Here is a 22,990-nt window from a genome sequence, read left to right as displayed (position 1 = left end):
TCTTCGGCTGCAAAAATAAATGTTATTCATGCACACTTCAGAAAATACATCTTTGTTTAAGTTGAAGAAAAGTAAAAACCCATATTATGCAATGCAATGTAAACCATATTAGCATTTTAATACGTTAATAACTGAATTGCTCTCCCTGATCCTTAGTTACAATGATAAAGCATCATACAGAAACAGTGGTATGGGTAAGAAATAGTACAAATGTGAGTCCTTCAGTTTTGTAGAAGCTGGTTAGAGTGATAGAGAGAAAAGAGCTTCAGTTAAAGACCAAAAGTAAATATCAGAATATACAGGAAGATAAATGCCTCTGTCATAGGTAACTTACTTTTTCTAGAAAGAATACAGAAGCAGACAAGCTGCTAAGCCAATTACATTGTAATTATATGCTTACAGTCCCAGAAGTATGACTAAGAATAGAGTGAACCCAGATACTAAATAATTCTGATCCCTAAAAATGCCACAGTACCTTCAAGTAAGGTTTGAATTCCTTTGGCTGGATAGTGTAGGGAAGCTTGCATTTCCTCTGCACCTGTTGTACATGTGGGATGGATACCTAAAGGTCTTCATTTTCCAGAATCAATCTGCAACAAAGATTTAATTATCAATTTGGCATATACAGCATGATAGAAGTATATTTGATTACTTTCAATGACCTTTTGAATATTCTTTTAAGTTCTTTGCAGATTATTCATGGTCTCTGTATCTGGGATGTATTAGCAGGAGTGTTGTAAGCAAGACATGAGAAGTAATTCTTCTGCTCTACTCTGCACTGATTAGTTATCAGCTGGAGTATTGTGTCAAGTTCTGGATGCCACATTTCAGGAAAGATGTGGACAAATTGGAGAAAGTCCAGAGAAGAGCAACAAAAATTATTAAAGGTCTATAAAACATGACCTATGAGGGAAGATTGAAAAAAATGGGTTTCTTTAGCCTGGAAAAGATAAGACTGAGAGGAGACATGATAACAGTTTTCAAGTACATAAAAGGTTGTTACAAGGAGGAGGGAGAAAAATTGTTCTTCTTAACCTCTGAGGATGGGACAAGAAACAATGGGTTTAAATTGCAGCAAGGGAGGTTTAGGTTGGCCATTAGAAAAAAAGTTCCTAACTGTCAGGGTGGTTAAGCACTAGAATAATTGCCTAGGGAGATTGTAGAATCTCCATCATTGGAAATTTTTAAGAGAAAATTAGACCAATACCTGTCAGGGATGGTCGAGATAATACTTAGTCCTGCCTTGAGTGCAGGGGACTGGACTAGATGACCTCTCGAGGTCCTTTACAGTCCTATGATTCTATGATTCACAGATCAGTAACTTATGAAAAGAAGATACCTCAAATTACAGAATAGTTAAAGGCCACATTTCAATATACTTACTCATGTACCTCACATAGGACCTTCAATCAAAATGTTCTAATTCAGTCACTAAGAATACTTGTGGAGTAAGGCACTATTTATAGTAAGGATATCACAATCTGACTCTCAAGCAGTTATAACTTCAGGTACACTATCACAGACACTACTGAGTATTTCAAGTCTGATGATATGCTGTTCTCGTGGGACCTGATTCAAGAATATACTTAAGCACATGCTTAAATGCATCCTAAATCAGCAACATTATAAGCTTAAACTTTAGCACTGTCCTAAACAGGGATGCTTTCCTGAATGGGCGTCAAAATGAGATAATTAAACAAAAAGCAGTAAATCCTATTCTTGTGACAATGATTTTAACAAGAAAAGAAAAATTACTCACTTGAGTAATACATTTTTGGGTAATAACATAGGCTGTAAAAGTCCCATCTATTTCCAAAGGAAGAGAAGATGCCTCAAGTGTATCTCCTGTTGTTATGGGCTATAAGAGGAGAATCTGCCACATTCATGGTATAATTCACGTGTCGTAGGCAGTACAGACCCTTTGGGATGCATTTGTGAGCTCTAGCAGTCATGGTAATTCCGTATCCCATTATTCATAATGACGGGAGGCACCATCAGCCTTAGTAATAGAATTCAGAGGAGTTATCTCAGGAGCTCAAGAGAAAGAGGCAGGACAACAGGGTGAAACTTTCATCACCAATCCTGTGCTCTACCTCTTCTGTAGATAATAGGTGGCTTTATCCACCAAGGGTTGTCAATCCAGCACCTTTTGTGAACACTAGAAAGAATCACAAATTAATGTTCTATTTATACACCTGAGTTTCATCATTATATTACAAGAGTTCTTGACAGTTATTTTTATCTACATTCTGTTGTTTTTCTTATTGCTTAATATTTTGTAGGAATCCAAAAATAATAACCTTTTGTTCTGTACAAAAATTACTCAGTATCTGTAATAATACTTACAGGATCATTAAGGAAATAAATAAAAGCAATAATTATTCACCACTTAAAAATGGGATATTTAAATCAGATACCCTTTAGCCCAGTAATATTTAACAAAGTTCTAGCCAAACAAACCATCAGGAAGAGGAGAGCTTTTATGTAAAGATCTTTACCGCTGTGTACTAGTCCTACCTCAACCTATCTTACTTTAACTATAAAACTGGTTCTGTATCCTCTGGTATCCATTGTACTTATTCATAGTCCTTATTGTGGGAGTGTGCATAGACGACCCTCACAATATTAATATAAGCAGTGACAAATAAATATTCATGAAACTCACCATTAACTACTTAAAAACAATGTTCAATTAGGAACTTGACATCTGCACTGCGAAAATAATTTTATTACCATATGAAAATGACCTCCAGCTTTAAACAGACTTTTTCCAACTTTGGTATTAAAATGTGAAACCTAATCCTCTTCCGCATAATACCTAATTAAAATTGTTGTATTATCAATGTCTTACAGATATGAAACAGAAAGTCTTATGTGGCCTACTTAGGAGGGAGCTTCGATTTAAAAAACCCCTCGGCTTTATTTAAAGGGTCCATACCATTTTTACTCAAACCAAAAAATCCATTTTAATACATTTTCAAATAAGCTTTATGGCTACAGAAAATGCCATTTATACATCATTTAAGAATTAACTTGCTCTAGAAATCATCTAGAGAAAAGCAATCAGCAAGTGAGGCATGACTGTAAAATTACTCAGTATCTGTAATAATACTTACAGGATCATTAAGGAAATAATGAAACAAAAATGTAAGCATAAACAGGAAAACTAACTAATAGGCCTTCTTTTCACTTTGCTCCCCTTCAGTAAATTCTTCCAGAATCACGCATTAAAGAATCTTCATTAGAGGCTGATTTGCCTTGGCATTTTTTGCTATCTTTTTGTATTTGTTGTTGTTTGTTTGCTTGCAAAGCAACATTCTCTTTGTACTTATGCTGATGTTGCCGTTGCCATTGAGTGCGCCATTTGTTTGTTTATTTTCCTCCTTGCACCTCCTCATTCATGCCAGACAATTCCCATAATTGTACTGCAACTAGATGGTACAAAATTAAACACACCCTAACATACTTAGAGCTGCTCTCCTTCTCCGCTGTCTATACCCCTTCTGCTGATGCTGCCCTATGAACATTTGTTATGTGGTGGGATGTCGTGATCACTGTTCATCAGGGGATTATGGTAATGGAGGTAAGTGGGTGCTGTAAGAAGGAACCTGGGCAAATCTGTCCTCCCTCCGCAAAAATTCTTGGCAAGGGCTTTTCAAGCGAGCAGTGAGAATTCTGTAGAGTTTGTTGCACTGAGCTATCCCTTCACACTTTTATGGAGCTAGTGGTGTGACCCCGGCCGGAAGCCAGGGGCTCTTGAATGCTAATCCCAGCTCTCACACCAACTTCCTACATCACCTGGGACAAATCATTGAACAGGATGGCCTCAGTCACCCCATCTGTAAGTATAGGGGTTAACCCTACTTATTCACAGATCTATAAGGAATGCTGTGCAGATTAAGGATTGAAATTGAAATCATCTGTGTGACATTATACCTCATATTCTTCATAGAGATATGGTTACGATTATAGCAGAACTATGATGTATTGCATGCAAAATAGGACATGTAAAATATCATTGAAAAGGTTATGATTTACTGAATATGATTGTCCTATTTGTATGCATGTTTCATTTTGATACCTGAAGTTAGGAATATTGTCTATGCATCTATTACAGAATTCAGTCTAGATGGCTGGCTGGGAAGGACCACTGGGAAGAACAATAGGTCTTAGAAGAAGCTAATCTCCCACCGGGGAGCCTTCCTGAGGACACTAAGAACAGCCTCTGAGTTGTGGCTGCTATGACCCTACAGGAACATGTGACTAAGTCACCTGGTACAGGACTCTATCTTGGAATACCAGTATTTTTCCACTGAAAGGCTGGGAACTAAGCCTGGAGACAAAGGGTTCCCACCATATGCAAAAGCTATTTAAGGCAGCAGGGGAGTGACATCATCATGGTATTTCACTGACACGCCTCCCAAAGAGACTCCTGAAAACACCTCAGAAACAAGGACTGAACTGGGGGAAAGGGCTGAACCCAGGCTAGAAGACTTTCTAGCCTATGAAAGGAATACCTGGGTTTTTAAGCTGCAAGAAGTGCAGTTTGCCTTTTAAGAAGCTCTGCAACCAGCTTAAATCATCATTTTGGATATGAATAGCAAATTCTCACCCTATCTCTTTAGTTTATTAAGCTTACATTGTGTTTTTGTTTATTTGTGAGGTAATCTGTTTTGATCTGTTTGCTATCCCTTATAATCACTTAAAATCTATCTTTTGTGGTTAATAAACTTGTTTTTGTTTTCTCTAGAACCAGTGTGTGGAAACCATACTTGGGGCAGAAAGCTGTTGCATCTCTCTCTCTCGCCACATTGAAGGAGAGGGTGAATTTTATGAGCTTACGCTGTACAGTTCTTTGTGCAGAGCAAGATGGTATAATTTTGAGTTTACCCTCCCAAGAGGCACTGCACTGAGAAGCTGGTAAGTGCCCTAGATTGTATAGCCTTTCCTTGCAGGGGCAGCTGAGAGAGCCTGTTTGCATGTTACTACAGCTGGGTGTATTCCTACTTGTGTGCTGGTCAAAGTGTGTGGCCGTAAGTATGTTTGCAGCCTGCCACAGCATTAAAGGGTGAGTGGAAGCCCAGGCTGGTGGTACCCTAGTTCCAAGCGGCACCCCGGGGGGAACCCATCACAAGTTGGACGACTGAAAGTGAGCCCTGCTTTCTTTCAGAAAGAAATTGTCACACATTCCTAGTCAAATCTATGTGATCTGCCATCCAATAAAAGCAAGCCCCATTGAACAGCACTACTTTTCCAGCAAAATCACCTTGCCTATACCTACAGCTCTACCTGACTGGTTTTTTGAAGTGCCTTGTCACTCTGCCAAGAGGTTGTAGTGGCTAGAGGCCCAAAATAAGGAGTATAACACCAAATAATATAGATCAAGATAAATAATCTGCTCAAATCTATCATAGCTGAAGGTCTGATGTGAAAGGAAGAAAGAATACACATCTACAGTGAAAATAAAACATATGTGAGCCTTTATAAGCTAACTGAGCCCACAAAGGCTCATCAAGCTACCCATAGCTGAACAGGGAAGAAACTTCCACTCAAGGCTCTGGGCATTAATATTCTGCCTTCACGGAGGAGAAATACACGGTAGTAGCAGGGGAATCTGAAGGGAGGAGACAAGACCATATGGTCAAAAAAAAAATCCCGCAAACTTAAATGAAGCTAGAGCCCTCACACACTTCAGCACTTGCCTCCCCAAAGCCAGTGACAGGAAAGTCCCCTCGCAAAAGAACAACTTTGTTTCAATTTCCATTTCCCCCCCATCTTCTCTCTTAAACAACATCCAACAGCTAGTTGTGGGAGGGTAGGAGGAGTTCCTTGGGTACTTGTGAATGTCTGCAGCTGACTTCAGGAGCAGTTGCAGATATATCTAAGAACAGGATTTGGTTCATTGTACCCAGTGTAACTGTCTTCAAGGAAAGGAGAGTTCATTTACATGGCAGATTCCCACTCAAACTACAAAAGATGATATTCACAAACCAACTGATTTTTTGATGAATCACCTGGACATGTCTTGAGGGATTTTTCATTTCTTTTCAAAAGTATTTCCTTAGTTATACTGAAGGTAGAGCTGATGACAAGAGTTACTGGAGAAGGGAAGGGCATAAATGCCTTTACTCCTCCTTTCTACTCCCCTTCAATTGTCGAGGCTTCTGGGGGTCAAGGCTTCTGGGGGTCATGTCCATTATAGCAGCCACAGGGCTGCTTTAATTTGTGTTGGCAAATAAAGCTTCATTCTTAAAGGACTGCTCCACTAGCCAGGATGACCAAAGTCTGTTGTGCTCCTGTCTCACTCCCTGCCATCTCCTTTTAGCCAGAGGACCAGGAGCTGAGGGAGAGCTTACACCAATTCAGGATTCCTATACAGTAGAGGAATACTCAAGTGCTGTCTCACAGCAGACTTAAGTCCCCCTTGTGCCACTGAAGTGGCACAAATGTGATTTAATGGTAACTGGGGATCTGGTCCAATGTATTCAAAATATTTTATAATAGCAGTTTCTCCAGCCTATTGATAATTGAGCGTTTTATAGGAAAATAGGCTCTGCCATGCCAGCTCAGAGAAACAAGCTGGAGTCTCAGTTGTCATGTTGCCTCCAGATTAGATTAATTCCTCCTTCAGAATCAACAGGTAAGAAAAACTCACTATGCACCTAGGCAATCGAGTAATGCTGTACATGGTGGGAAAACACCTTTCTCAACCTTGAAGCAATCAGTTCATGACATGAGGCATAAGATTTGTTTACGATTTCTTTAGCATTCATAACTACAAATGTTATTAGTGTATGTGGAATTATCCAGCCCTTTGAACATCCAGCCACAGCATCTGTCTGAATTACACTGTGATTTTACTGCTACAATAGAAAAGTTACTAAAACTCCACAATAGTCCTTTGTTTGTTTCTTACACAGCACTACAGTTGGTGAAATTGCCTCAGTATAGTTTTTAGTATTCAAATAAATAATGCAACATCAGATCTATATCGTCTGGCAAACTTTCAATTGTTTCTTGCAAAAGATGAAATATTGCTGCCACTTCTTCGAAACACCCGCGTATCTCGCTGGAGAACAGAACATGCTATCTGTACTTACACAGAACGTTTGTTCTGGATGTTTGACTTAAGATGTACTTAAATCTCCTACAGATTTTATGGATGACAGAGAACAATGCCCAGTGCTCAATAAAATTCAAAAATGCATAAATGAAAGACTAGATTACAAAAGCCAACATAGCAAACTTTTTATTACCTTGAAAAACTGTACTTCTTGCCATCACTGTGGCTGACACAGCAGTTTAAACTTCTGACTGCAGTTCTCTAAAGAAGACGTGGCAGTGTATATAACACAAAGCAGCCTTTCTGAGCAGGATTTACAAAACCAAACTGTTAGAGTACCTGTTCCAATTAAAGTAAGTGGTCTTTTAAGGTGTAAATTTTTAACAGGGAGGGTAATTAACCACTGGACCAATTTACCAAGGGTCATTGTGGATTCTCCATCACTGACCATTTTTAAATTCAAGATTGGATGTTTTTTCTCAAGATCTGCTCTAGGAATTATTTTGGAGAAGTTCTATGACCTGTGTCATACAGGAAGCCAGACTACATGATCACAGTGGTCATTTCTAGCCTTGGAATCTATGACTATGAATCAATAGGAGCAAGTCGGCCAATTCACACTTTTAAAAACTATCACCTCGTCTCTGTTTATAAATGGAACATGTTGTCTTTGAAGCCATTCCCACTGTCTTGTGTGTTTGTCCAGCTGTGACTACTATCTAGCTGTGATAGAAGCCAGCTTTCTCTGTAGGAAAGGTGTAGACATTAGAGGTGAAACATAAATGCCTGGGAAAAGAATGTTCTCTTATAACTCCTTTATCCTTTGAATCTCTCTCTCTAGATATTTATAACATGCTTATTTTCACTTATTTTCATCTGAGAATCTACACCAAGAACTGCATAGCAGTACAAATCATATTGAAACCCCTACAGTTACATTATGGGATGTGTATGAACACTCACTGCATATAACAACCTGAAAGAAATTCAAAAAGAGGAACCGAACTGCATAAAATGAATTTTTTCACAAAAATATTACCCAAAGTGATTGACTGATAAATTGAATATATCAATCCTAATTGATTTCTGACACAATATACTATCAGGCACCTAAAATTTAGTTTTCCTAATGGAGACTGTCTGAGATTTCCAAACTTGGTGACTTCTCTGTCAGGCCCTCTGTGAGGTCAGCCTTATCATTACCAAGTAGTCTGGCACAAGGTCAATTTATTGTTCAACATCTGTTTCAGCTAGGGTGACCAGACAGCAAGTGTGAAAAAATCGGGATGGGGTGGGGGGTAATAGGAGCCTATATAAGAAAAAGACCCCAAAATTGGGACTGTCCCTATAAAATCGGGGCATCTGGTCACCCTACTTCCAGCTGCTCAAAGCCAAATAGCTGTAATTAAAATGGAAGAAATACAATTTGAGGTTACAGTATATTATATATATATATATATATAATTTAGGCTGACCTAGAAATGCTTAACTTCTGCATGGAGTCTTATGTGCGGGGGTTTTCCTGATACCCCATCTAGTCAACATACATGTAAAACATCAGTAAGAGTTGGTAAGACTCTTATGTGCTCTGCTTAAGGCTACTGCAAGGTCTTGAATAGTAGTTTCAGCTAGTGTCTTTTAAGCGTTACAAGCCAATATATGCACATGAGACCTGTATTTCATACCTTGCACTGGCTTCTTATAAGTGTCTGAATGAAATTTATGGTCCTGGTTATCATCCAGAAAACTGTAAATGGCTTGAGGCCTACTTATCATTGCCAAAACATAGAATCATAGAATATCAGGGTTGGAAGGGACCTCAGGAGGTCATCTAGTCCAACCCTCTGCTCAAAGCAGGACCAATCCCCAATTAAATCACCCCAGCCAGGGCTTTGTCAAGCCTGACCTTAAAAACTTCTAAGGAAGGAGATTCTACCACCTTCCTAGGTAACGCATTCCAGTGTTTCACCACACTCCTAGTGAAAAAGTTTTTCCTAATATCCAACCTAAACCTCCCCCACTGCAACTTCAGACCATTACTCCTTGTCCTGTCCTCTTCTACCACTGAGAATAGTCTAGAACCATCCTCTCTGGAACCACCTCTCAGGTAGTTGAAAGCAGCTATCAAATCCCCTCTCATTCTTCTCTTCTGCAGACTAAACAATCCCAGTTCCCTCAGCCTCTCCTCATAAGTCATGTGTTCCAGACCCCTAATCATTTTTGTTGCCCTTCGCTGGACTCTCTCCAATTTTTCCCCATCCTTCTTGTAGTGTGGGGCCCAAAACTGGACACAGTACTCCAGATGAGGCCTCACCAATGTCGAATAGAGGGGAACGATCACGTCCCTTGATCTGCTGGCTATGCCCCTACTTATACATCCGAATATGCCAATGGCCTTCTTGGCAACAAGGGCACACTGTTGACTCATATCCATCTTCTCGTCCACTGTCACCCCTAGGTCCTTTTCCGCAGAACTGCTGCCTAGCCATTCGGTCCCTAGTCTGTAGCTGTGCATTGGGTTCTTCCGTCCTAAGTGCAGGACCCTGCACTTATCCTTGTTGAACCTCATCAGATTTCTTTTGGCCCAATCCTCCAATTTGCCTAGGTCCCTCTGTATCCTATCCCTACCTGCCACCGTATCTACCACTCCTCCTAGTTTAGTATCATCCGCAAATTTGCTGAGAGTGCAATCCACACCATCCTCCAGATCATTTATGAAGATATCGAACAAAACTGGCCCCAGGACCGATCCTTGGGGCACTCCACTTGATACCGGCTGCCATCTGGACATGGAGCCATTGATCACTACCCGTTGAGCCCGACAATCTAGCCAACTTTCTATCCACCTTATAGTGCATTCATCCAGCCCGTACTTCTTTAACTTGCTGACAAGAATACTGTGGGAGACCGTGTCAAAAGCTGACTGGCCTGTAGTTCCCAGGATCCTCCTTCTTCCCTTTTTTAAAGATAGGCACTACATTAGCCTTTTTCCAGTCGTCCGGGACTTCCCCTGATCGCCATGAGTTTTCAAAGATAATGGCCAATGGCTCTGCAATCACAGCCACCAACTCCTTTAGCACTCTCGGATGCAACACATCCGGCCCCATGGACTTCTGCACGTCCAGCTTTTCTAAATAGTCCCTAAGCACTTCTTTCTCCACAGAGGGCTGGCCACCTACTCCCCATGCTGTGTTGGCCAGCGCAGCAGTCTGGGAGCTGACCTTGTTAGTGAAGACAGAGGCAAAAAAAGCATTGAGTACATTAGCTTTTTCCACATCCTCTGTCACTAGGTTGCCTCCCTCTTTCAGTAAGGGGCCCACACTTTCCTTGGCTTTCTTCTTGTTGTCAACATACCTGAAGAAACCCTTCTTGTTACTCTTAACATCTCTTGCTAGCTGCAGCTCCAGGTGCGATTTGGCCCTCCTGATTGCTCCATGCCCGAGCAACATTTTTATACTCTTCCCTGGTCATTTTTCCAACCTTCCACTTCTTGTAAGCTTCTTTTTTATGTTTAAGATCAGCAAGGATTTCACTGTTAAGCCAAGCTGGTCGCCTGCCATATTTACTATTCTTTCGACACATCAGGATGGTTTGTCCCTGTAACCTCAATAGGGATTCTTTGAAATACAGCCAGCTCTCCTGGACTCCTTTCCCCCTCATGTTATTCCCCCAGGGGATCCTACCCATCAGTTCCTTGAGGGAGTCGAAGTCTGCTTTCCTGAAGACCAGGGTCCGTATTCTGCTGCTTACCTTTCTTCCCTGTGTCAGGATCCTGAACTCAACCAACTTATGGTCACTGCCTCCCAGATTCCCATCCACTTTTGCTTCCCCTACTAATTCTTCCCGGTTTGTGAGCAGCAGGTCAAGAAAAGCTCTCCCCCTAGTTGGCTCCTCCAGCACTTGCACCAGGAAATTGTCCCCCACATTTTCCAAAAACTTCCTGTATTGTCTGTGCACTGCTGTAGTGCTCTCCCAGCAGATATCAGGATGATTAAAGTCACCCACGAGAACAGTGTAAAGGGGTTTTAGGGTAATTGAAAATCGGGCGCATACATTTTGAGAGCACTGGGTTTGCCAGTGCCAATGTATGGTAGCTGGTAGTTGCACAACTGTATTGTCAACAGAAGGGAAGAAAAACTTTAATAAGTATTTTCAAAATGTTCATCTAGAAGATTATGTGTGGGTACATAATCCATTCTTGTCTCACATGTTGCATACTTGACAATAGAAGACAAAGAATAGTTGATTGGCATTTCAGGCAATGCAATGGAGATGGGGGAATCGGGGGTTCACTGGAATTCTGATTGTGTAGGAAGTAATAATATAAGTTCTAGGAATCGAGCTGCAAATGAGATTTCTCTATCGGCAATATCATACTTGTGTGAGACAGGATTTTCAGTGTTAGCACTGATAAAAATCAAAATATCACAGTCACCTTAGCATAGAGAGTGAATTGAGAGTGTTTGGCTATCTTGAAAATGAAGCCACAGATGTTATGAAATGTTATGCTCAGAAATGCTGGCTAAACCACGTCAGTTACACAGAGCCTGATGCAAAGCTTATTGAAATTCATAGGCATCTTTACTTTGACTTCAGTGGATATTAAATCAGGCTTACAGTTACACAAATAGAAAAATCATGCAGTTTCTATTGTGCAGCATCTTCAAACTGTTTTGGAGAGACACATGATAGCCTTTCATTATGTAGTGTATGTACCATAGTGCTAGTTTTATGGCACAACATTTGGTCCTATTTAATAAGTATAAATATTTGTAAGTACTCTCCACAAGTGTCATTTTTTAAAAAGGAAGATTCAAAGATACAGTTATCCTGAGGTAGCATAGCAAGTGAGGCTATGTGAGTTACCATCAGAAAAAATATGTACAAAATATAACATTTTAATTGTAAATTAGGCACAGTATGTAAATTAGATTGTAATGTCTTTTAGGGCAGGGACTACTACTTCCTGTTTGTTCATAGACCTGGGTGGGAAATAGTTTTGTCATCCCATGAAAATTTTTGAAATTTCAGAAGTTTTACAACTCTTCAGGGGGAAAAACACAAGCCCGTTAGAAGTTTTGTTTTGTTTTTTTCTTTTTCTTTTTTGTGAAAAACCAGAGAGAGGTGATCCAAATAAGGGACTTGAACGTCTATCTCCTGCATCCTAGCTGAAGTCCCTAACCACAGATCTGTTGAGGTAAGTCTTGATTTCATACAATCTCTTCTGTTGGAACAATTCCACTTTGTATAAATAAATATCTAGCCACTGGCCGAGAGAGATGGCACAAGAGACTGTCTTCAGTGGTTAGTACCCCCTCTGATGTGGAAGTCTCAGGTTCAAATCTTTGCTCCAAAAATTATTTGTACAAAGTGAAACAGCTGTACCAGGAGGCTTTCAGAAAGACCCATCCACACAATCACACACATACACAAGCTTCACTGTTAGGGCAGTCAGCTGGGATGTATGATCCAGATTTAAATCCCTCCTTGGTCTGATTCTGTTCAGAGACTTGAACCTGGTTCTCCCACATTAGCACCCAAACCACCAAGCTGGTCTGGAGTTTCTCTCTGATTGACTAGAAATTCCATTTTGGACCTGATAAACCTTTCCTGACTAAAGCTGAGCTGAAACAGATCCATATTTCTGCAAAAAGTTTCAGTTGTCATGAACTGGCATTCCCTTAGGGAAACAAGTTTTGTAAAAATGTTTCTGACCAGCTCTATTTGAACAGTGCTTTGCATACTGGAATCCTGATATGGACAGGTACCCTCAGGCAAGACCACAGTACAAATAATCACTAATAGTAGGCATGCATTACGTCGGTAGGACTACTTTTTAAAGGTAAGTAAGGCTCCATCTACACTACACACCACTTTTGGCAGCACGTAGTGTACGTGTAGCGACACACCGCAGTGAAAAGTACACCATGTCCATGCTGCAGTGTGCAGCTACACCACCAGTGAAAAGCTCTGGCAGAAGAGAGGAGAAAGACTTCAAAAGCTTCCCACTGATGGAGCCTTTTATTGCAGCAAGGAAAGGCTCCCTGCCAGAGCCTTTCCTTGTTGCCAGAGCCTTTCCCTGCAGAGGGGAAAGGGCTCCAGCAGTGGGGAGGCAGTGGGTCAATACACTGCTAAAGATAGCAGTGTAGATGGGGAAGCATAGCTTGGGCAAACAGAGAGCCATGTAGGGTATGTACTCAAGAATATACCCACACCCTTCAGGTGTGTCTTTACTGGTCTAAGCCATGCCTCACCATCTACCCGGATATTTGTACCCATGCTAGGGGGAGCTACATAGTTTTGCGCGATCAGATTTGATAAGGCATGATGTCAAATAACTAACTCAGTTAAAGTTTTATTTAAGTAAGTTGATCAAGCAATACTTAATTAACACAACACTATACAGAATACGGAAAAGGTACCAAATCTGAGACTGGAGAAGTGAGACAGCCTACGAGCTCACTTCTGACTAAATTCCTAAAAACTCACCTCTGACAAACTGTTCAAAACAGAGAAAAATATTTTCTCATGCTTGATCTTATTTTGAATAATTAAGTCAATGATATTTGTAACTACTTTATCATTACTAGCATCACCCGTGACCACACCTAGCCATTAATGCTTAGACATTAATCCATACATTAATGTTGTGCTGCTCCATTGATTATAAAACACACATGCTATACCACACATCCCTTTTCTATTTTGTCAATTACCAAGTTTAGCAATTATAGCCCATTTCTGAGCATCCATTATCAATTACACCATTTTGTCCATTACAACATACATCGATAATAACATGCTTGTCTTTATATACTACGTGTGTTCACAGAAAAGAGACAAATAAAATGAACTATTGACAGTGGATTTCTTTTCATGGTATCTAGTTTACATAATTGATAAATGAAAGACATCTGTTCAATCATCCACTATTGTATCAATTATAAAATATATCTGTAACCAAGTCATTATGAAAGAAATCATCTGTTAGACTAATTCCTGATAAGCTGAAATCATCCTTTGATGGATTATTATTTTATTAATCATAGAATCACCTGCCCCATATTAGTTACAAGTTGTTCCTATCTGGACATTTCTATAAGGGTCAAGTGTTTAGAGTAAAACCAGATACACAATCCATTATTTAACAACACTAAGGTTCATCTAAACTTCAGCTCATTGATAACACACTAAGGTCAGCTAAATTTCAGAGTAAACCAGAGTGGATAATAGACTACAGACCCACCAGGACAAAGACATTCATTTATTCAAAACAAAACCCTCTTAACATTAGCGTTTAGCTAGCACTTTGGCTAACACAGAAAAGCTTCTGGGATGTTTGGCCAAGAAATCATGAGAGTTTAATATGAAGAGAATAATAAAAGATTAGTATTTGCTAACAGGTACGTACATTACATGCTGCTGAAAGAAGCATTCAGTGTAGACACACCCTAGCAGTAAAGATAATTGTTGCTAGCAACTGAACATATCTCCAACAAGTACAATCCACTGGCTCCATAAAATCTTTCGCATCTCAAGCAGTACCAAACAGGGTTTTCTACTCAATATCCACCAAAATCTGCATACAGATCTAGTATTTGATTCTCAATTACACTAAGGCCCCTTTACACCACTCTGACTGGATGAAGAGAAACTAAATTGGCTCCAAATTACATTTATGCCCATTTAAAGGGCCTTTTACTCTTCCAAAGCCATGTAAAGGGATCTTAGTATAAATGTGAATTAGTCTCCTGGATTTCAGTACTAACTTTTTGTTTTCCTGACTACTTTTTTTCCTCATAAACACAGAAACATTCCTTACTTCCTTCCTTCTGTCTATATTTTCCTTCTCATTTCAAGGGAGCTTTTTATAGATTCAAATGCTGAACACCTGATTTCATTTTCAGAAATATTGAAAGAGTCAGGTTACCCAGCTACTAACAAGTACTCCTCGGCTTCTCTTAGTTCATCACCCTTTAGAACTAACTCACAGACTTCTCAAATCAGCTAATGCTTTTCTGCTTTAGCAACAACATAGTATTCTCTGAGAATGTACACTGGTGCAAAACACAAAATAATTACCAAATAATGTAATGAAACTAGCAGACAGCTTGCTTCGTGGAGTCCCATGCTGAGACTAAGTTATAAAAGCTGTGAGCTGACATGGCTCCTTGCTAACATTATCCATGTGCCTGGTGTCATTAGTGATTAAGTCACTTTGTACTACTGAGTTTATTCACACAAATGTGTCTTCATGTTTATTTTACCACTGAGGCCAAGTGAACATAAGATATGACAGAGCAGAAACTATTTCTAGAAATCAGTAGATTCTGTATTTTGCTGATAGTGTATAAACTGCTGACTAATGCAACTGGAACAAAACTCATATTTGGATCTCTGATAGTATGTGCATTATTCTAGACTACTTAGTCTAAAGCATGCGTTAATGATTATAAATGTATTAGATGCTTAGCTTTTTATCTCCAGGAGCAAAATCACCATATTAGTCAGTTTCATGTTTAAAGGATAGCATTTCCTAAAGTATGAAAAATACTCTGTGAAGAAAAATTCTGTATCAGCACAATTGTGCATCTTCAAATCTACAATCATATTTAATTAGCAGAATTCTGCTAGAATTGTCTTTTCTGTTGTACCAAGGTCATCAAGTTTTTAATTCATTCTGTAACAATGCAAAAGCAAACTTTATTATACTAAATATAAAATAGAAATGAAAATTAAAAAGGTGGAAGTATCAATGAATGAAAAACAGAAAACAGCTCGGATATAATCTTCATTCACACTAAGAGCCCATCAACACCAACTGGCAAAGGGTTCACTATTCTTTCAGGAACTTCCAATAAGCCTGACAAACTCACTACACTCAACACACTGCTTTCATAGTATTTACCCAGAAAGGGCATGTGAGGTGTCTAATTGAAGTTTGCATCATAATGATCCTCCTACTGATTGCAGGATGTATGTACAGGTGATATCTAAGAAGTATGTATGTGTGTATTGAAATATGTTTAGAATCTTGTGTCCCTGGCAGGGTTGACAAGGAGGTTTTGCCAGACAAAGGGTGGAATCATCTATCCACCATGGCTCTGAAGTAAATTAAGCATTATGAAGTCAACACAAAAAAAGCCCAATTTCCATGTAAAATCAACAGGAAAAGCAGGTTGACATGGGAATGTGGCACCAGCACACATAGAGTGAACAGATGTTCCAATTTTATAGGGACAGTCCCGATATTTGGGGCTTTTTCTTATATAGGCTCCTATTACCCCCCACCCTCCGTCTCGATTTTCCACACTTTCTATCTGGTCACCCTGAGCATGCAGGAGAACAAACAAAAGTAATGCATTTCAAAGGTTTACTGGACTATAAGAGAGGGCACAAGGACAACACCCTGGTTTTCATTTCACAGAGGAACACCCGTACCAGATGGGTCTGATTTGTGAATGTAGGGATCCTGGTTTGACTGAGAACCAGCAAGCTCTGCAGAAAAGACTTTAGGTGAGAAATTGCTTTTGAAAAGATTAGCTTCCTAGAATTCAATTTTAGTCTAGTAGAAGGGTGTTATATTTTTGTTTTATGTAACCTATTCTTCTTATTCCCCATACTCTACTCATTTGAACCTTTACATCCCTGTTCTTTATTAATAAACTTTTTCTTGGTTTTATTATAAATACATCTCAGTGCAGCGGTATTAAGGAAAGGGTGAATCCGCAGATGACTCAAGCAAGCTGGTGTGCACAGTGTCTCTTTGGAGACTGTGAATTTGGTTATTTCGGACAGTATCCAATGACAGGGGCTGGCTACTAGAGGGGTACATTCTTCAAAGGGGTTTGAGGCTAGGGTATACCAAGTGTTGACCTGCAATGCAAAGAAAAAGCTGGCAGAGCTTCTGAGGAGATTATGTCGGCCAACAGACTGGAGTTACATGGTGACTGTCAGTCTTGTGCTCCCCAAGAAAGCATCACACAGTGAATGTTCTTATCTTTAAAGCAGATTTATTCTCTGGGTTTTTTTCTTGCAGTATGTGGAGGAATGGGTTGTAGGGAAACTATCTTTAATTGTTGCTTTTTGTTTTGGGGGGGGTTTTGGAGGGGAGGAGAGAGGTTTGTAGGATATATCAGAAAGACAAAGAACTGTATCTCTGTGTGCTCAGCTAAAGTATAGCACAGCACTGCTTTTCTGGTCTAGGCAAGAATTTAATTTCACTGCATCAGAAGCCACAGTACTTAAAGAACATTATTTTTTGCACACTGGTTGCACATTTCTTTCTGAATGTGCTATATTACTGAAGATGCATCTCCTTTACCCATTGCCAGAGGTTACTGCTATTCTACTGCAAAACCTTTCAAATATAATGAATGAATAAAATCACAAAACAGGTTTTGCAGCAAAACAATGGAGTACATCACCAAAAACAACACAGTGTCTTTGCTGTTGGCTCTCCAAACGATGAGAATCAAGGAGAGCATCAAACAGCGGAGGGAACACTCTTGTCCAGCGCCTCCACTAAATAAAAGAGATGATGAAACGAACAGACACATTAAGAGTGGAAATGGCTATGGTCTTTAGAAACATACACCTATATAATACCAGCCCAAGGTTACCAAGGTTGTAGAAAAGTGTATGGAAACATCACTCTGCGTGGGGGAGAAGAGGGGGCAGGGCGAGTAGCTGTTCGCAGTTTCATAGGTTCATAGATACTAAGGTTAGAAGGGACCATTATGATCATCTAGTCCGACCTCCTGCACAGCGCAGGCCACGGAATCTCACCCACCCACTTCTGTGAAAAACCTCTTAACTATGTCTGAGCTTTTGAAGTCCTCAAATCGTGGTTTAAAGACTTCAAGGAGCAGAGAATCCTCCAGCAAGTGACCCGTGCCCCATGCTACAGAGGAAGGCAAAAAACCTCCAGGGCCTCTTCCAATGTGCCCTGGAGTAAAATTCCTTCCTGACCCCAAATATGGCGATCAGCTAAACCCTCAGCAAATTGGCAATATTCACCAGCCACATACTACAGAAAATTCTTTCCTGGGTTCTCAGATCCCACCCCAAAGTTGGTAGCTTTCAAAGAAAAATATTGTCCAGTCAAGAAAATTTCTGGAGTGTTGCGATTCTAGAAGCTATCTAGAGTAGACTCTGTACTCTAACAACTAATCTTGTTAGCTCAAGAACTCATTGGACTGAATCCTAAAGTCTTTTTTTAGATTAATCTCCTATGGTTTGGAGTTGGATTTGTATTTGTATATTGGTACTTTTCTCCCTCCATCTTGGAAACTCTAACATACATGCAGTATGTCTATCTTAAACTAGCTTGGAGAAAAGAGCCATTACAGAGAAAATCTAAAGACATAGTGAGGACTACCTAGTCTATTTTCATCTCCTTATCTAAAATAATTTCAAGAAAAAAACAAAAATAAACCCCCACACTTGGTAAGCTAAGCAAGCACATCTATTTTGTAAAAAGCACGAGAACCTATTCATTTGTTAAAAGGGAAAGTAAAACTAGGAAATGCCTGTAGGAAATGACAATCCTTATCCTTTGTGCAGGGCTGAGCATAAGCAGACTAAGGAAAGATCAAATAGTTGCACCAATTGTCAGATTGTTAATGATAAATAAATTACAGGAGGAGAAGTAAGAAAAAACTCCAATAGCTATAAAGAAATCAGTGAGGCAGAATATTGAGTAAAAAGAAAAGGAGTACTTGTGGCACCTTAGAGACTAACCAGTTTATTTGAGCATGAGCTTTCGTGAGCTACAGCTCACTTCATTGGATGCATACCGTGGAAACTGCAGCAGACTTTATATACACACAGAGAATATGAAACAATACCTCCTCCCACCCCACTGTCCTGCTGGTAATAGCTTATCTAAAGTGATCATCAGGTTGGGCCATTTCCAGCACAAATCCAGGTTTTCTCACCCTCCACCCCGCCAAACAAATTCACTCTCCTGCTGGTGATAGCCCATCCAAAGTGACAACTCTTTACACAATGTGCATGATAATCAAGTTGGGCCATTTCCTGCACAAATCCAGGTTCTCTCACCCCCTCACCCCTCTCCCCAAAACCACACACACACAAACTCACTATCCTGCTGGTAATAGCTCATCCAAAGTGACCATTCTCCCTACAATGTGCATGATAACCTGGATTTGTGCTGGAAATGGCCCACCTTGATTTTCTCACATCCCCCCCAACCCCATACACACACAAACTCACTCTCCTGCTGGTAATAGCTCATCCAAACTGACCACTCTCCAAGTTTAAATCCAAGTTAAACCAGAACATCTGGGGGGGTAACGGCTGTTACTCTGAAACCTGTCAGAATATTGAGTGTTGGCTAAGACTAGGGCCTAAAGTGTATCTGTGTTTGGGAATGGAGGAATATTGCAGAGGTCCACAGTAGGAATATGTGCAGATGAGTCTGGGCTAGAAGGAACTCAGAGCAGGAGATTGGAAGAATAAAGAAGCCTGGAGCCACCAGGAGAAAATCAACTGTAGGCTGATTGATTATTTTCTTGTGGGAGGATTTTTATGTGAGCAGACCAGGCAAGGAGCAGAATGCATTTAAAATGGAAAGGGTTTGTTCAGCCAAGTTCAATGAAGGAAAAGAGGAAGGACAAAATATTTTGCAGTCACTCAAGTAATTTATGGAACTGAACATTCAGCCTGAAGTTTTGCTAGAAATTGACAGGTCATATATCCTGAAAACTCCAGGTAATTTCCTAGTGCATGCAGGTGGCCTTTCTACTTCAGCTCTTCTCTGCTGTTGTATTTTATTTTGATTCTACTGTATTATCAAAATGCAATTCTAGCACATATCACTTGAACACTGTGTGATTTGTTAAAGTGACTTCTTTGGACCAGCAAGCATGAAGGGTTGCTATTCTGTGTTTTCAATACTTTCAGAATTTTCTCAAAATTTCTGAAACAGGCTCACTTTTCTGTAAATCTGTTCACTCTTAAGAGATCTGAAGTAGGAGTGGCCTTAGCTGCTTATTACTCAGGATACCGAACAATTTTGGTAAATCAACGTTGTGATTCTTTCTGTTCCAAATGATGTGATTGCCTTCTAACCGTTAGTAGCATATCTCTTTTTTGTCCCTGTCTGGTTTCAAAAGACAAATGCACAGACATCTTTGTCTGAAATATTTCTGTGCATGAAATTTATTGTGTGTTTTATAGCAATAATGTGACCTTCTCTGTTATACAGTGTTTTATATTGCTTGGCCTTTTGCTCTGTATATATGTGGCTTAGAATTTTTTGTGCACGTTCACCCTGTAGAAGCTTTATGTACTATAAATATTGCCTAATATTTAACTAGATTTTTACAGCTAAATATACGTCTTCATGCTTCTTAGACATAACACCAAGAAATAAAATCTTAGACTTCTTCTTGACCCAGAAGGTTTATCTAAATACATCTAGACGTTGTGGTATAATTTCAGAATCACTTTGCAAGGCAAATTACAACTCCTTAACAATATTTTAGAATTGCACATTTAGACCCCAGTTCAGCAAAGCACTTAAGCATGTTCTTAAACTTATGCATGCAAGTCTATCCCTACTGAGCAAAACACATAAGCATTTGCCTATCCTCCTGAGGCTTATGCAAACCCTGAAAGACAGACTTCCAGAGGCAGCAGTGTAGCAAACACTTAGCTACTCAACCCTGAGCTTCTCCAGGGGGCTAATGCAGAGCCAAAAGGAAGGGATGGGTTCTCTCTGACTGACAAACTCAGAGAGGGTTAAACAGACTGTTTGTATCCCTCAATCAGCACGACAGCTCCAAAACGGAGTCATAAATCAGGAGAGGAAAAAGGCTTCAAAGAACTAATGACCCCATCATTGAAAGTGCTGAATGCCACTACCTTGATAGAACCTGAAACCCCTTGGAAGTACTGACGGAAATTTTCAAATGCACAAATGACCATGAGCAACTAAGTCCCATTGACCTGAGCATTAGGCATCTAACGGCCACCTGTTCCTTGGAACAGTGCCTCTGTGATGTTTTTATTTTTGTTTGTTGGTGTAGGTGAAGGGACTCCAGTACCGGGGGTCTGTCTCCTCTTGAGGCTACTGCGTGGGAAGTTGCTGCAGCCCAGATACCTTTTTCTTCTACACAATTTCACTCACTGTTATATTTTACTGGTTTGGCCAGGAACCAAAAGGAAAAGCAATGGAATAATGTGAGACTGTTCTCCTGGTAATTCCAGCCCAGCCCAGGCCAAAAAGTGCTGAAAAATAGAGAAATATTGAAAGAGTCAAGAGAGACTTTCTGCAATATGGAGTGTTAGTGGATGCAGAGGAATGAGGCAAAACCTCTGCATGTGTGGGCAAGAAGGATAAATTCAAAACACTTCTGCAGAACTAATTTCTGTCTCTGGTATTTGTTAAAAGGCACTTTTCTGTGGGTGGATAGTCCTATGAATCCCCTGCAAGGGCTTTTTGATACCCTTTGCAAATTCCTCAGTTTAAATACTGGAGTAGAGCGGAGGGAAGAGAAGGGATGGGATTACCTGACATCACACAATGATGATAACTAATGTAACCAGCAGCAATATTTTAATCCCATCAGCAAATTTTAGTGAGATCTTTATATTGAGTAACTGTAATGGTTGGTGGGGGAGGGATTATGCTCCAGAGTGGCAGTTCTCTGGTAGTCACTGACTACTTTTTTTTTTTATTAGAGTCATTAAATTTGAAATGGTAACTACTCATCTTCTCCCTTGAACTTGTCATCCTTCACAGTGTATCAACTTTTGGGTCTCCCAGTGGCACATTTAAGTACCATTTTCCCATTTCTTTAACAATGAATGTAAAAATCTCAAACTAAATCAATCCTCCACATAAAGTAAACACATAATCCAGATGATGGAAGAGAGAAGAAAGAAACTAATTGGAGGGGGAATCAAATAGGTCAGTGGCAATGCATTAAATACATTAATCCTATTCTCCATTAATAAATATGTTGGAGATGCATCAGTTTTCATAGAAGAAAAAGAAAAAATAAGCAATGGATGTTTACTACCCACAGGTACTGACATTTCTAAATGTCAACTCTATGTATAACTTTACCAAAATTAAATAATTATTTACGGTAGTGATTTCCACTGTTGAATGTGAAATTATTCACATGATTTCTCACTCTGGGGTATAAAGTGGGAAGCCCCATAATTCAAGGAGAGAAAAGAAAATTGATTTATGGTAGCAGGACCAGGCATTATCCAGACCTACTGCACAACTTCTGTCATCAAGAACCCCTTCCACACAAACTTTCAGTGGGACATGCATGCTATATACACATGTAAATGAAGTGAAAAGCATCACATACAGCTACTTTTTGCCCACGATTTGCACAGCAAGAAAGTGTGTCAAAATGCAAGTGTGTGATATAGCTTTCACGTTTTCATATATACATATCACAAAACAAATACTACAATCCCCTCACACACACACACCAGGATAAACTATTTCTGTAATATTCTGTTCTTTCAAATGTGGTGCTAAAAAGTACTATATTCTACTAAAAATTGTACATTACTAAAAGTACATTGCTGTACTGCAGTATCTGAACAATGAAGGCCAGCATAAGATTTAATTTTTATTTATATTTTTACTGGTTTTGAAGATTAATATTTTTAAATCATCACCATATCTAATGCATATACAATGCATGGGTGAGGTAGAATAAAAAAAATTAAGACAGATTAGACACTATATAAAATACATAATGGTGAAGCATGATACAAAGGTTCTATCATTGTGGGTTTGGGTCAGCCTCATCCTCATGAGTGGTGAAGCCATGACTGAGTTATGCAGGTCATCTTAAATGAATGCCGGCTAAATATGAACTACTAGTCACTGGACTAGATTAGAATTATGTCTACACATAGCCCCTTCATGGG

General features: G+C 39.6%; 1 long non-coding RNA gene across 1 annotated transcript in view; it reads right to left on the bottom strand.

Moving 5' to 3' along the window:
* The window catches only part of LOC140909995 (uncharacterized), a 196,227-nt gene that overhangs the window by 102,378 nt on the left and 70,859 nt on the right, over positions 1 to 22,990 (bottom strand). Inside the window, exon 4 of the long non-coding RNA XR_012158400.1 lies at positions 476 to 590. This is a non-coding gene — a long non-coding RNA (uncharacterized LOC140909995). The remainder of the gene's footprint in view (positions 1 to 475; positions 591 to 22,990) is intronic.

The sequence above is a fragment of the Lepidochelys kempii genome, chromosome 4, assembly GCF_965140285.1.
Source record: "Lepidochelys kempii isolate rLepKem1 chromosome 4, rLepKem1.hap1, whole genome shotgun sequence".
NCBI classification, from domain to species: Eukaryota; Metazoa; Chordata; order Testudines; family Cheloniidae; genus Lepidochelys; species Lepidochelys kempii.
This window is presented reverse-complemented; position numbering and strand designations above follow the sequence as displayed.